Here is a 16,042-nt window from a genome sequence, read left to right as displayed (position 1 = left end):
TGTGCATAGCAACACTGTCCACAAATGCCATGTCTTGCTTGGAATCAACTAAAATGCTACAGTAGATGACTGGATAAGGAAATTGTGGAATATATACTTAATGGAATAGGACTCATTAAGTAGTATATTTTACATTAAAATGGGTGGGCCTTAAGGTAATTATGCTAAACCTAGTAAGTTAGAAAGTGAAAAGATATTGTTTGTTTCACTTATCTGTGCAATATAAATAAATACCAAATAAAGTAAAAACAAATCTTAAGGTTAGTGAAAAATTTACTAGTTACCAAGGGAAACAGGGAGGAGGGAGAACACAGAGATAGTGGAGGGTGAGTGAATCATGTGTTCATAAGAACAAGTAAAAACGTTACCCCAAAATTACAGACACATGTAGATGACTAAGAAAACTAGTAATTAAAAATATTAAAAAAATCATAATGGGTTAAGCATAACTAGTTAACAAGGAGATTTATGGACACAGACAAATATTTTCAAAAGTTTACTTTGGGAAGCAAAACATGATCAAAATTATGAAAATTATGTTTTTCAAAGATTATACTTTTACAATATCCTTTCTCTAAATTTCCTGTACTTTAGAGTAATGACATTTAAAGGAAAACTTACATAAATTATTTCATCATGGCATGAAATCAATGTATATGTTATTTTATCATGACATGTTATTTTATCAGTCTTTTAATTTACAGTGCTAGAGAAATAGAAGAGTAAAACTTACACTTTTTTAAATATTTAAGTAAGATAGATGTGCAAGTTTCTACATAAAGGACTTTACAGCATAGTTATGCAAAAATAATCACCCAAACATACTCACTATTGATTGTTTAACAAGGAGCACTCCACTTTAATAATTCCAACAATCCTGTAGAATCGTTCACCCCAGTTTATAAAACCTCCCAAATCTATTTTTCTAAGGCACTTTTATAATTGTTGAAAAGGATGTATCAACTACTTGACTTCAAAGTATTTGACTTGTGCTAACAAATAGTTATACCTATTTCCTAAAACTTCTACTTTGTGCAGATTTAAAAAGTGCTCAAAGGCATAGCTTGAGTCCTCAAACAGCAGACCGCAGTGTATGCCATTACTTCTGGAACTTTTCCCAAGGGATTAATATTAAAGTGCCCCAAGCATGTTTGTTTTATATGATTGTGTCTGAGAATAAATAGCACCATGGTTTAATAAACTTATTGATGGTTCTTTTAGCTCATCATTTTAAAATTTTAAATGGAAAAGTCTATTTTTATGTACAAGTTATGGTAGATTTCATATAACAAAAATCTTTTCCATATTCTGTTTAGCAACACATGTCCTAAAGTCAACTAAAATTAAAAAGAATAATGTGCTAGAAGTTTAAGAAATATTATTAAAAATAAATGAATGCTAATTTAAGAATTCTACCATCAAAGATTTTCAATTTTGAGATTCATATTGACTTGTCATGGCAAGAAGCTCATGTTCCTCATGACTAATTTTAGATTTTCCTAATCTTTTGTATTTGTTTTAGTGTTGTTCTTATTTTGTGGCATTTGTATTCCAGATTGTATACATTTTTAATTAGCATTGCTATCTAGTTACGTTTTATATGGTCTATTGCTATCCTTCTAATTATCTTCTTACAACCATTATCAGCCTTTTAAATTTTCTTTGATGTCAGTTTGAAAAGTGACAATACATTTAGGGTTAACTATTACTTCAGCCATTTTGATTACACACTTTGCCTTTTGACCTGGAAATCACATGACTCTCACATAAGTCCTATGCATAATTACCTATCCAATTTTCTTATCTCCCTCTTCCTTCAAATGCTTTTTTCTTCCCTTAAAAGTCCCTGAAAGCAATACAGCTGTGGTCATTGCCAAAGTCATGGTAACCTTGTTAAGACTCTCCCCAAAGTCTTCACAAGATAACCAATTAATGACTTAATGCTTTATCTCAGTATCAAGTCTTCCCTAAAATTATCATTATGCCTTTTTTGTTCTTTAACTAACCTAATTAACTTGACCAACAGTTTTTTATTTATTATTCAAGAGAGAATAGAACCTATACTAATTATATAATTCATATACTTTGTTATGTAGTTTATTTACATGAGTATGATAGTTTTCCTGCCCTAGGGAAGGCATCTACTGCTTTCTTTTATCTGAAAAATCTTTGTGTTTTTTAAAAGAACATTACCACATTTACACTGAACAGGTGAATTTCACACAAAAAATAAGACTTTATGATTGAAATATTTTTTTTTAGTTATGTTATTTATACTCATGATATCTGAAAGATTTTTAAACTTTTGTATTAGGTGACAGTTTATAATACTGTATATAAATTTTAGGAGTACAGGCTTTTATCTCTTCAAATGTATAATACCATACCACACTCTCCACCAAATACTAGTAACCTTCCATCACATCCCATAAGTTAATCTTCACACCTTTGCTTCTTTATCTGAGTATTTCATACCTTTGCTTCTACTGCCTTCATTTAAGATAATGTGGTCACTTATACAGATTATTTTTTTCATCCCTTGCATAGATCATTTTGATTAATTTTTAAATGAATCATTCTTTCTATGCGCTAGCCTCTTCATTAATTCGTGATAGGTTAACTACACTAGAGCAATAAACATTGCCAAACATTTTATACAGATATATTCTAGAGCGTGTATACATATATGTTAAATATATATTGTGTTCATCACAAGACAGCTGAGAATTCTCCTATCTCCTCACTTTGAGATCGAACTTCTGGAGGAGTCACTATCTCATAAATTACTACTTTAAGTAGAAAAGAGCCACTTATGATATGAGCCATTTGGTGATGCAAGGTTCAGCACTAGGAATCTCTCAGCAGCCACTACAACGTGAGTTTGATTCCCAGGCAAGGAGCTGACCCACATGGTGCAGCAGATCTCTCCTGTCTTGCCTGCTGTCTTGCCCTCAACAGTGTATTTCAGTCATCTTGCCTCTTCTGCTCTCCACTCTGTCTCTGGTGAATCCCACCCCACCACCACACCTTTGGGCTATATGCCAGCTGTTGTATGCATAAATAAATAAAATTAAATTTAAAAAAATTATAGAAAGATAATCCTAGTGATTTTTATTTTTTAATTGTCATTTTATTGAGGTAATATTGATTTACAACAGTGTATATGATTTAAGTGAGTAAAATAATATCTCTTTAGATGTATGTTTACACACTACACCTTCCACCAAACCACCCTTTGTCCTCTCTTATAAATCACTGGGCCTTCTCCCAAACTTAATTCCTTTCTTGCTTAATTCCTTATGTAAATAAACTATGTAATAAAGTATATGAATTATATAATTAGTATAGGTCCTATTCTGTCTTGAATAATGAATAAAAACTGTCCCTTAAATCCTTCTGAAAGGATGAATTCTTCAGTCAGATTTCACGAGTTTTTTCTGGTTTAGTTTGATGCTTCTATGTTTTGTTTCTTTACATTACATGTATGAATAAAATCATCTCATATGTTCCTTTCTTCTTCCAACTTATTTCACTTAGCATAATCCCCTCCAATTCTTTCTTTGTTGTCCTAAATGGAAATATTTCATTTACTTTTATAGCTGAGTAGTATTCCATCATGTGTAAATACCACATATTCTTTTTCCACCATCTGTCTTTGGACATGTTAGTTGTTTCTATAAATTGGCTATTGTAAGTAGTGCTGCAATGAAGTAGAAGTACATATTCTTCAAGTTAGTGTTTGGTATTCTTGAGGTAGATACCTAGGAGTGCAATTGCTAGGTTATATGGTAACTTTATGTTCAATATTTTGAGAAACCTCTGTGGTGTTTTCCGTGGGGGCCATACCAATCTACATTCCCACCAATAGTGCATGAAGGTCCCTTTTCTACACTCTTGTCAACACTTGTGGTTTCTGGTTTAATTGTTGTTGTTATCGGCCATTTTCATAGTGTAAGTTTCATTGTGGTTTTGATGTTTATTTTCATTGATGATTTCCTTGATGATAAGTAATGGTGAATATTTTTTTACATGCCTGTTGCTCACATCTAGGTCTTCTTTGTAATAGTGTCTAATAGATCTTCTGCCCATTTTTTGATTGTGTGTTTGTTTAAAAGTTGTTGATTTGGGTTTCCTTAGTGGTGCAGGGGTTAAAGTCTCAGTGCTATCAAGCTCTCACAAGCTATTACAACATAAGTTCGATCCCCCAGCCAAATAGTTGACCACACAGCACAGCAGACTGCTCCTATATTGCCTACTGCTCCCTTCAGCGTAGTGTTCCAGTAGATGTGCCTGTTCTATTCCCCTCTCTGTCTCTGGTGAATCTACTCTCCCCCTGCACCTCTGCCCTGTATCCCAGTTTTTATATGCACAAATAAATAAAAAGTAAATTAAAAAAAGTTTTATGATTTGTATGTGTTCTTCTTAGGTCTTAGGTATCAGCTCCCTGTTAAGTCATTAATATGAAAATATTTTCTCCCAACTACGTCCCTTTATATTTTAACGATAGCTTCTTTCACTGTACAGACATTTTATTTTAATACAGTACTGCCATTAATTTACTTTTGCTTCTACTTCAGTTGCCATTGAAGTCAACTCTTGAAAGGCATACTTGAAGCCAAATCTTTATTTTTGTGAATTGTGTGAGACAATGGACTAGTTTCAGTTTTTTTGCATAATACTTTCCAGTTTTTCTAACACCTTTATTGAAGATTTTTCTTTCTCCTTTGTATGCCCTGGGTAACTTTGTCATAGATTAGCTGTCCATATAAACATGTGCAAATATCTATGTGCTCAACTCTATTCCATTAATTGATGTTTCTATTTTATTTTCAAAACCATAATGTATGGATTTTATTAATAGCAATTAAATTTTCCAGCAAAAAATGTGACAAAGAGGCCCTCCCTGGTGTTGCAGTGGGTTAAAGCATAGCAATATGAAGCTAGCCGCAGCCACTTCAGCACTAGTTGGATCTCGGCAAGGCAGGTCACCCACATGGCACAGCAGACCTCTCTTGACCTGCCCGCTGCTCCCCTCAGCAGTGTACTTCGTCAGTCTGCCTGTTCTGCTCCCCACTCTGTCTCTGGTGAATTCTCTCACCATCCCTGTACCTCTGACCTGTATCCCAATTCTGTATGCATAAGTAAATAAATAAATTGTTAAAAAAAAAAAGTGACGGGACCTCCCTGGTGGCGCAGCGGGTTAAAGCACTGCACTGAGAAACTGAAGCCACTTCCGCATGAGTTCGATCCCCGCCTGCCCCGGAGGCGACCACATGGCGTGGCAGACCTCTCCTGACCCGCCCGCTGCTCCCCTCAGCAGTGTACTTCGTCCATCTGCCTGTTCTGCTCCCCACTCTGTCTCTGGTGAATCCTCTCACCCTCCGCAACTCTGGCCTGTACCCCAGTTCTGTACGAATAAATAAATAAATCTTTAAAAAAAAAAAGTGACAGATAAAAGTTTACAAACTACTGACAAGAATTAGTTACATACTGCTACCCAATGCATGGATATCAAGAATAGCATAGAGGGTAGTGACCCATAAATACTTAGAAGAAACCATGCAAAGAAAAAAAATTTCATTTTTGACTCAATGAGAGGAAATATAAATTGTTCTTCTAAACAAGTGGGCTTCAAATGGTTTTGAACTTTTCCCAAGAAATCAACCTATTGAGAAATTTATTATCTTGCCCTACGGAATGATTTACATTTTGAATGCACTGCTTTAAAAAAAAATCACAAAGCCGAATATTCAGTAGCAAAGTGGGGAGGAGCCACAATGGACTGTGGTAGAGGCCTATAGTGCCCTGTTGGTGGGTGTGATATGGTAACACACACAGGAAGGGATGATCCTGCACCATTCAGTCATGTACAGTGCTAAAAACCAGTGCTATAACAATAAAAAAAAGTATAGAGCTACACAAATTCAGATGAAAACTACTAAAAATCTACCACATTTTTCAGAATTGGTAACTAGTATTGCAATTATTTGGCAATTACTGATGCCTCGTACTTTCACAGAATTCATGCAGAAATTCATATATTTCTATACAACTAGATTAAGGAATATATTTCCTAAAATTTATCCAATATAAGTAATAGAGTGAAGATTTTTGGTGAAAGTATACAATTGTAATCCAGTTTTAAAACACTAACTTTATGAAATTTCACATCACCCTTTAAAGCCATTCTGTGCTCTATCCTGAGCATTAGTCAGTCATTGATCTATTCTCTGTCTTGGTAATATTGCTTTTTCTAAGAAGTGAGAATTCTTGGCTTTTTCTGTACTTATATAAATAAAATAATGGATCTCTGATATTTAGGAACATTTATCTCAAAGGACCAGTATATAGCTGTTCTCAATATAAACTAAGAACAAAATAAGGGAAATAGAATAGATTTAGTGAAACATAAAGAATGTTTTAACCTCTGAAAATATTTTAGAACATTATGTAAAATAATTAATAAAACCTTCAAGAAGGACAAAAAATAATCATTTCTGAAATCAGAAATTCCTTCTATTTTTTGTATCCTTTATTATAATTTTCAAGGCCATTCTTTTAGGCAGGTTTTATTGCTAGAAATCTTGCCAGGTAAAAGAATAGTTACCATGCATCACTATATCCATGTGTGCTATCACACACAATAAATCCCCAATAATGAAGTATATAAATGAAATTTAAAATGGTCACTTTTAACTATCCTAAAATAGCTCTCACACTATTCTCAATACAGTACTTGAAAAGAATTGCTTTAAAATAAAGAGATTTTTGAGTTTCTAGCAACTAAAGAGAGAAGTTATCTGTTACTAGTTTTTTGATTAAAAAATTATACTTTCTTAAATTATATATAATAATCTATAATATATTACTTCAGGTGGATAATAATCACATAATTACAAAAAAAAGACAGCCACAGAAAATGTGAACTTTTCTTGTCATATGATAATATGCTGTAGGAAACAGAATCAGAGAGAAAAAGAGGAAAGATCTTTAAAATAAAGTGTAATCTGTATGATTGCTGTAAATTACTGTAAATCACATTTATAAAGTAAGCTCAATATAAATGAAGAGAAGGGCAGGACTGAAATCATCAGAGTTGATTAATGATCAATCATTTTATTATCATATTTATAGCACATAACTTATCTTAGTACATTTTTAAATTATTTTCTCTCCTTTTCTTTCTTAAACAAAATCAGTTTCTTGAAGATATGGCAATTTCCTCTTGGAAATTGTATAGCTAATGGGATGTTAAACTTTTTACTAAATGACAGTAGTGAAGGAGTTCATAGAAACACTTTGAGCGCATGTGAGACATTGGATGAAGATATTCAACAATGACTGAAGAGTCATCTTAAAGCTGACACATTCTTGGTGAGCTAGTGCCAAGACAAATGCAAGCAGAAGTATGGGCTGGAAATACTTAAACATATTATTTGAATTCTCAGAAGTATCATTTTTACTTAAAGTAAACATTGGCATGCAAAGCCAATAGTCTGAGTAATCCGGTCTTGAAGTGTAACTTTATTTGTTATGGGGATTTGCTCAGGGAAGAGAAGGGGAAAAAAAAATAAACCCAACCCTTCTTCTTCTAGTGTAGAGAGAAAATAGTTGTTTCTGCAACACTGGAGACATTATTTGAGACCATGTAAGTGACACTGCCTCAAGCTACTTTAACAATTCAGAACTAAAATTTGATTTAATTGTTCTTAGTAAAAACTTTGCATTGGCAAAGGCACCCAAGATGATTATTGCCTTTTTATTAGCAGAAGGATACTAAGCTCTACAAGTGAGAATTCCGTGCTACAACCTAATAGCTGGGTCACAGTTGCTCTGAGTGCAAAGCAAAGAGCTCCCTTAATTCTCAGATCAAGCTTCTCTCAAAGCAGGTGAAGTAAATGAGCAAGGTAAAATCCAGGTGTTTTCTACTTGAGATCCATGGTTTAAGAGTCCTATAGTTCTTAGACAACCAGGGTGAAGTATCTATAACTTTACTAAGATTCACAGAGTGATGTCTGACACATGATGTTTATATAAGAATGTCTTATATTTTACACCTCTATATTTCTTTTGACTCAGTTCCTGTATCTCTGGTTCCCTGTTGCCTGTGAACAAATCGAATGAACTAGCTGTGGATCTTACTACCTTCAGCACTTATCTTTCCACTCCAGGTTTCCTTCCATTCCCAGTACCCCTCTGTGCCTCCCCAGTGTAATGAGAATAGTGGGACATCAGGGTTTGATTATTTCTGTATGGGTAAGCTTTAAAACATCCCTGGAAAGACATTGTATTCATTTTTTTTTAAATGTATTCCTTTAATAATTCAGCTTGGTGTGTTTGGAAATTTCCCAGTTTGTAACAATTGCTTTTAAATTTGCTAGCTCAGTATCTTTCCAATTCTCTGTGCCTTGTCAATATCTTCTGATGTTTCACCTCATCTCTAACTTTTAAATAGAATGGGAGACAGAACAGGCCTATCCACTGAAATGCACTGCTGAGGGGAGCAGCAGGATTGACAGGAAAGGTCTGCTGCACCATTTGGATCACCTTCCTGCCTAGGGAACAAACACATGCTGCGGACAGCTTCTCAGTGCTGTGCTTTAACCTATTGCAATACCAGGGAGTGCCCTTTTTTTATGCTTTTTCTAAGAATATAATATGTTGGTCTCAGTTGTAAAGGCTGATGGTATAATTCACTGCCGTTCACACAAAAAAGCATCCATTCATGTGCGTTTTATAAGCATTAGCATACTTCCGTCTTCATAACAGTCAATTACAGAGATAGATTAGAGTTCATGAATGCCTCCAAAATGGAAATAATTCTGATAGTAGAAATTATGACAACAGTTTATTTTCATCATCATGCTAATTAAAGGTAAGAGAACCACATACATCATACACAGCTTCGAATCTTCCATTGTTGAAGCCCACAGAGTATAGCTGGAATAAGACAATACTTCTGAGCTCTTACGTCATTTGGGCTTCTTCAGTGGTACATGTCTTAGACAACTTGAGTTGCTATAACAAAAATATCATAGAACAGACATTTCTCTCTCAAACTCTAGAGATTGAAAATCCAACCATCTAAATGATTGGGTTCTGCTGAGAACTCTTCCAGGTTTCAGATTGCTGATTTTTTTAGTACACCATCCCAGGGTAGAGAGGAAGAAAACTCACTATTAGTTCTCATAAGGACACTAATCCTATATGAGTACCAATATGAGTACCGTTTTGACTCTAAGACCCCACCTTCAGTACTATCACAACTTAGGGAATAGGGTTTCAACATTGGGGGAAGGGAAATAATCAGTTCATGAGAAAACATCATGTTAGAGCATACTATTTTCTGATATTGCTCTGTAAAAAGCTCGTCTAGCATGTTTATTTCATCAGTACCCAACCTTGAAATAAAAATGCGACATTTTAAGTATTGACATAAGATAAGAGGCATAGTAATTCAGTACCCAGAGAATTGTACGTAGAGTCAGAAAATCTGGGATGACCCAAGGTACAATTTACTGTGTGATCTCAATTATCTTTAATATCTGAAGAACAATTTCCTCATCTGACCTCTCATGTTGTAAAAATGTAAAAGACAAATGTACAAAATCATATTGTATATACTACATATTATTTTACAAATGTTAGATCTAATTGAATCAATTTCATTGCTTGTTTTTTCTTTAAATAAAAGCCAAATAAATTTAAGAATACTGGTTACATATCATATTGAATTCTTATAAATTAATTAAAATAGGCTCTAAATTTCTGAATACATTTATTTCTTATACATTTTTATGTTACCCACCAGAAGGACCTAGATTTTTATCTCTGAACTACCAGCCTAGAAATAATTTCTAAACAAAAAAAGCAGTTAAGTATACTATATCTTCTTGGTGAGTCAAAGCTGATTCCCAGTAATGGGTACTTTCCTTAAATCTACTCAAAAGTTGTATATTTAATAATTCATTATACATTATTTCCCTCACATTGTCATAAAGCTTAACAATTTGACTTTTTTACTTGTAAAAGTCTTCATTAATCAAATTATAGCTTTCTGTTGCTTTTTACAATGTACATTATTTAAGATCATTAAAGTTAATTCTGAAAATATATGTTCAAGTTTTTAAAAATACATAAAAGAAGACATTATTATTATTTTTGGACCTTAATCTATTAGTACAAGGCAAATGTTATTACAAACAACCCCAAATCCCTGAGACTTAACATAATCAATACTTACTTTACAGGGTGATTCTTCAGTGTGAACGTTTATGATAGGGTGACTCTACCAGAGTCTTTCTCCCCAAGGCTACTGAAATCTTTTCACCTAGTGCTCTTCTGTGGCCTTCAGACCTTAAAGTTTCCTTTGGATACCTTGCCTTTCTTTGGCTTGTGGTCAAGAGAGTAAGGAGAAAGCAAGCCGAGACTGGTATGAGGGAATTTTGGAGTCTTTCGTTAATTCAGGAACAAAAGTGAAATAGTTGCATGTATAAATTACTGTCTAAGTCATAAAGGTCTTTCTTTTAAAAAAAAGTCTTTCCACCTTTTCAGATTAAATATGTGCTTTCTAGCTCACAAAACAATGAATAAATAAGAGAAATTAAATATCCAAGCTTTTATAAACCTCTTACAATTTTATTCCCCGTTGAAAGGTTATCTCCAAGGTATTTTAAAATATGTCTTTTGAATTGACATTTTTCATATTTTTTAGTTTCAGCTTATTCTGGGCACTGCCCTTTTTGATTCAATTCTTATAGGTTTTGCCTTTGGATCAAAAGGTCTCTGTCCTTCTGATGTCTCTTCTATACATTTGCTCTTTAAAACTTAATTCTCTGTTTAGCTAAAAGGGTTCCCGTACATTTGTTTCAGTCTTTGTTCTAGGTGCTCCCTGTTACGACAGGATTATTCTTAAAATCACATTGACTTCCACAATTCAAAGTACCATTTTCTTGTGATCAGAATCTAGTCTGAAGCAGCACTTTCACAATTTTTCTTCATCCTCTGCAATATGCCCTCACAAGTTAGAGTGTCCCTTGGCTGTAAGTCATGTGACTGTTAGCCATAAACACGATACTATGCCTTATAAACACACACTATGCCTTATAACAGCTTTGCACCCAGCCATTCTCCTCTCATATATTATATTTTCATGGTCCCCAGCTCAAGAAAGTCAGCATTACCATCCTGATTTCTCATTGCTGGAATGTTTTGCAGATTTTCTTCATCCTGCACCAGGATTAAATCCTGTTTCTTGAAAACCCATAGACTCATTATATGCTGGCTTTTGTCTGTGTCCTGCAGGTTTCCTCATAAGTTACTGGCACAGCAAAGTTAGAGGTAGCCTTCATATGTAATTATGTAGAATGCTTTTATTGAGGTTGAAACATTTTCCCTACTAAAATACATCTTACTGTATATTTATACACACACACACACACACACACACTTATAAATACTTGGAAGCATTTTCTTTGGAGTCAGTTGTTATAAAGAGCATATTTGCTTTTTATTTTGGATCATTTTTTATTGGGGATGGGTGGGGGGGAAATTGCATACAAAAATATACGTATATATCCATGTTTCTGAGATAAAATAGTTTTTAGATTACTTTTCAACTGTAAATAATGTACATTTAATTTCACAAGAAAAATTGTTCTCTGCAAATTTTCTAGTACAGCAAAGAGAGATATTTTTAGAAGAAAAAATTATGTTTAGAGATCTAATGTTGTTATATGTTTTCCTAATACAGAGTAAATTTGTATTTAAACAAAAGTTTAAATTTTGGAATCCTCTAAACATTTTGTATCTCTAATTGGTTTATTATTAAATAAATCATGTAAAAATTAAAAAAGAAAACTACAGTGAGTGCACTGCAGCTGTGGTATGTTAACAGTCATCTGTGTGAACCTATACCTCTGAATCATATGCAGTACTGTGATCTAATTTTATTTCAATAAAGAAAAGTTTGTTCTATAATCTTTTTTTAAAAAAAGATTTATTTATTTTTGCTTACAGAGCTGGGGTACAGGCCATAAGTGTGGTGGGTAAGAGGATTCACCAAAAACAAAGTGAGGAACAGAACAGGTAGATGTACTGAAAAACACTGCTGAGAGGAGCAGTGGGTGAGTCAAGAGAGGTCTGCCATGCCATGTGGGTCAGCTCCCTGGCTGGGGATTGAACTCGTGCTGTAGTGGCTCCTGAGAGCTTCGTAGTTCGGAGCTTTAACCCATTGTGCCACCAGGGAGAGCCCTGTTCTATAATCTTTTAGGAACAAAACATCAATTGTTTATATATATATATATATACTTATTTATTTATAAATATATTATAATATATAAAAGCATACACACATATATCCAGCTATAGATTGTATATAGTTCACTGCTAGACTTTCAGTTGAGCTGTTACTTATAACAACACCAAAATTCATGCATTCTTTTGTTTCCCCAGGTGTTTGTAGCCATCCCTCACTGCTTAACTGCTTAACTGACTCTTTTCTCCCTCCCCTGGATCATTAAAAATGTCAGCAAATAAAACCAACCTAGGAAGCTAGTTCCTTTAATCTGGCAGGTACTCAAGAAGCAGTTACACCTCAAATGAAGACATACCTGCAGCCAAAACACTCTAAATTTCTCACGTAATAGCTGAGGTATTTAGTAATAAACTTGATTTTTATTTAAATGCTTGGAGAAAGCCTTGGCAAAGAAGCATACACTCCCCAATCCCTTGTTGCCCTGGGGACTGTCAATCAATGCCTTGCAGTCTGATGCTGTTTTCTGCCAGTTGAACCCCCCTGAAAAATACTACTTGAGATGGTTTCTCTTCTTGCTCTTCTTTAAATGTGACTATTTTACTTTGCTTTTGTTCAAATATTTGCTGTATAGTTGCAACACTAAAAAACCTTTTATCAATTTTCTTTTTCATCATTTCTTTCCACTTTTAATGAGATGGGAAATGAATGCCAGCTCATATATCTTCACAATCTCTTTCATCAGAATCACTCGTCTTTACTATAGTGAACTCCTTAAAGTGATACGTACTTAATCAGAAAAATGTAAGATTTTTGTTTGTTTTACTCTTCTTTGAACTTTGATATATTTTCTACATGAACATAGCAGCTTTTCTTGACCTCCACACTTCCCAAACATAAACTATATCCTGAAACCAGAGATCTATTACTGAAAGTGTTAGGATTTATTACAGGACTAGAAGATGGATACATACTGCAAAATCCAGAATAATAATCAAAATAGAAGAAAATCATGCTAATCTATTCAACATCAAATATGTATTGAATGCATATTGTGTTCCATTGCTTATGGAGAGAGACTCAGAATAAATTTGTATTGTAAAAAACACAGTGTGGGAAGTTTTGCAATTATGAATGGCAAACCAAGGAAGACAAAGGAATGGTACCACTGCACCAATAAACCAAAATCACACATCTGAATTCAGGCAAATGTTAACATTGATCACTGAATTTATGACAGTAGCAGAAAAAAGTAACCTGAGGAAAATTGTGATCCATGTCAAGCAAATCAGGTAATTGCAAGTTCTATTTTCCTAATTGTGAGCATGTTTTTGAAAAACACTACATTAACAGGTCTTCTGTCCATTCATTTAACTAACCTAAACAAGGTAGAGTATGAATGGGTCAGAAAGTGTCCAGTGTCCAATTCAACTTCTGCCGAGTTGGTTAAAGAGAACAATTAGAAACTATTTTGTTCCTCAAGGTAATTTTTGTCTTGATTTCCAGTAATTGAAATTTCCTATGGCTGTTAAAGAATCATTAAAAGGCCGTTTCTTCATCAATTAGAATCTTGCTGCCGGATTGTATGACATTTTGTGAACCAGTTTTAATTTGTTATACATTGTTCCCAGAAGGTGAGATGAGATTACAGAGACTTCTGTGTTAGTTGAGAGATGTATTTTACACTTACTTTCTGGTAATTCAAATATAACGGCACGATCTTGATTAGTTAATCTTTCCACATCAGCATTTTCAGATGGTAGTTCATGAAATTTTCACTACAATTACAAATGCAATTAAAGTGGATTATCTAAATCAAAGTCAATCTTTAATTACTGCATACTATCTAGATCCTTATTTCATGATAGAACAGATAAAATTCTAACAATTGCAGTGCTAATGCCTTCATTATTAAAAACATAATAATACAGTCTTTTGAGACTCATCTCATTTCCTATCAGTTCTTTTTTTTGGGGTCTGTCTTTGAGAAGTTTGCTTCCTTTAACAACCATGCCTACATAGTTCTATAGATGCATCTCCTAAGAAAAATTAAAATATACAAACTTCATTTAATGAACCCAGGTTTGTTAGTGGAAAAGGAATGAGTACCTGAATATTGAACTTGTCTCAGTTCCTTTTTTACTTTTTTTTTTAAAGATTTATTTATTTATGTATACAGAACTGGAGTACAGTCCAGAAGTGCAGGGATGGTGAGAGGATTCACCAGAGACAGTGTGGGGAGCAGAACAGGTGGACTGATGAAGTACCCTGCTAAGGGGAGCAGTGGGCGGGTCAGGAGAGGTCTGCCACACCATGTGGATCACTTCCGGGATGGGGCTTGAACTCAGAATGAATTGGCTTGAGCTTCTTAGTGCTGTGTTTTAACCTGCTGCACCACCAGGGAGGGCCATTTTACCTTGCCTTTTATTCTCTATTGTTTGTGATTGTGAAAACAATTAAGAAAAATTTTAAAAATAAAGGGAATCATTGGTAATTCTATTCATCACATCAGATCTCTACTTTCTAAATATTACACTTTTCTACAATGTGTCAATTTTAATATATCATTTCACATGTAAATTTTGGCTTCTAATTTTGCTTCTGGTGTTGATATTGGGTAGTAAAGTAGAAACTCATAGAGCAAACGGCCCTAGTCCCAATGTCCAAAATCATATATTTGTTATGTTACAGTGGAAAAATCCTCAAAACTATGTGATACTCTACTCATTTGTTATGCAAATAGGATAAAAGTATGTAGCTTGAGGTATTGTTCTGTAAGATTTCTGTTGCATAGTAGGTACACAACAGTCACAATTTTTATTATAGCATAAATACTATCTATGTTACTACATAAATTTTATAACTGTCAAGATAGCATCTTAATCTCGAATCCTTTAAGTATTATACAATAAAAACAGTGGTGGACTTGAGTTTGACTATGTTGACTATGTTGTGTCTGATATCTCAGTATTTTCATATATAATAATTGCACCTACTATTTTAAAGTATGTAAGCAACATCTGATGTTACTGACAAGTAATTCTGAAAGGTCTTTATGAAAATGCCTATGGTGTTAAATCCATCTTCTTAGAAAGTCAGTTGAACCACCAAAACTGTCCTCTTGCAACTTAAACTGTAGTCAAACATTACTACGTACTAAATAAAGAGATAAAAATGAATGGTTAGATATTTGTTAAATATTTTATTGTATTTGATATAAGATCAAATGTTCTTAAAGAGCAAAAACATCCTTTCCAGATATGTATATCAGTAGAAACTATAATCCCTCTATTGCACAAAGAAGGCTTACTAAGCAAGATGGAAATTCTGAAACATACATTACATTGAAAGTGGAAAAAAATGTAGTTAATAGCAAATGACATAATGAGTAAAAGATGATGAAAACATATAAACCATCATAAAAACTAGTGAAGGAACTGGTCAACTTCTGAGGGGTGCTCTGAATGACAGAGCAAAGAGAAAATAAGACTGAAAAGACCAAGGTAGATGCAGACAAAAAGGCATGAAAGTGAAGCTACAAAGAGTGATCAGGATGTCAGTGAAAATTACCCAGTTTATGAAATTATAACCAGTCTATAAAATTATGATCCCAGTGAATTTATAGCCAGTTTTCTCTAGATTGTATGAATATATATCTTTTTAATATTCTCTGTAGATGGTTTTAACTTGAGTTAAAGAAAAAGTTTATCATCATTGCTGTTCCTTTTATTGTAAGAAAAATTGATTCTCCCAAGATTACTGTTTTTTGGTATCATGATGAAACTAAAA

Source organism: Condylura cristata, unplaced genomic scaffold (assembly GCF_000260355.1).
Source record: "Condylura cristata isolate star-nosed mole 26May11 unplaced genomic scaffold, ConCri1.0 scaffold00030, whole genome shotgun sequence".
Taxonomy (NCBI): Eukaryota; Metazoa; Chordata; class Mammalia; order Eulipotyphla; family Talpidae; genus Condylura; species Condylura cristata.
The sequence above is the reverse complement of the archived record's forward strand: the minus strand, read 5'-3'. Positions refer to the sequence as shown.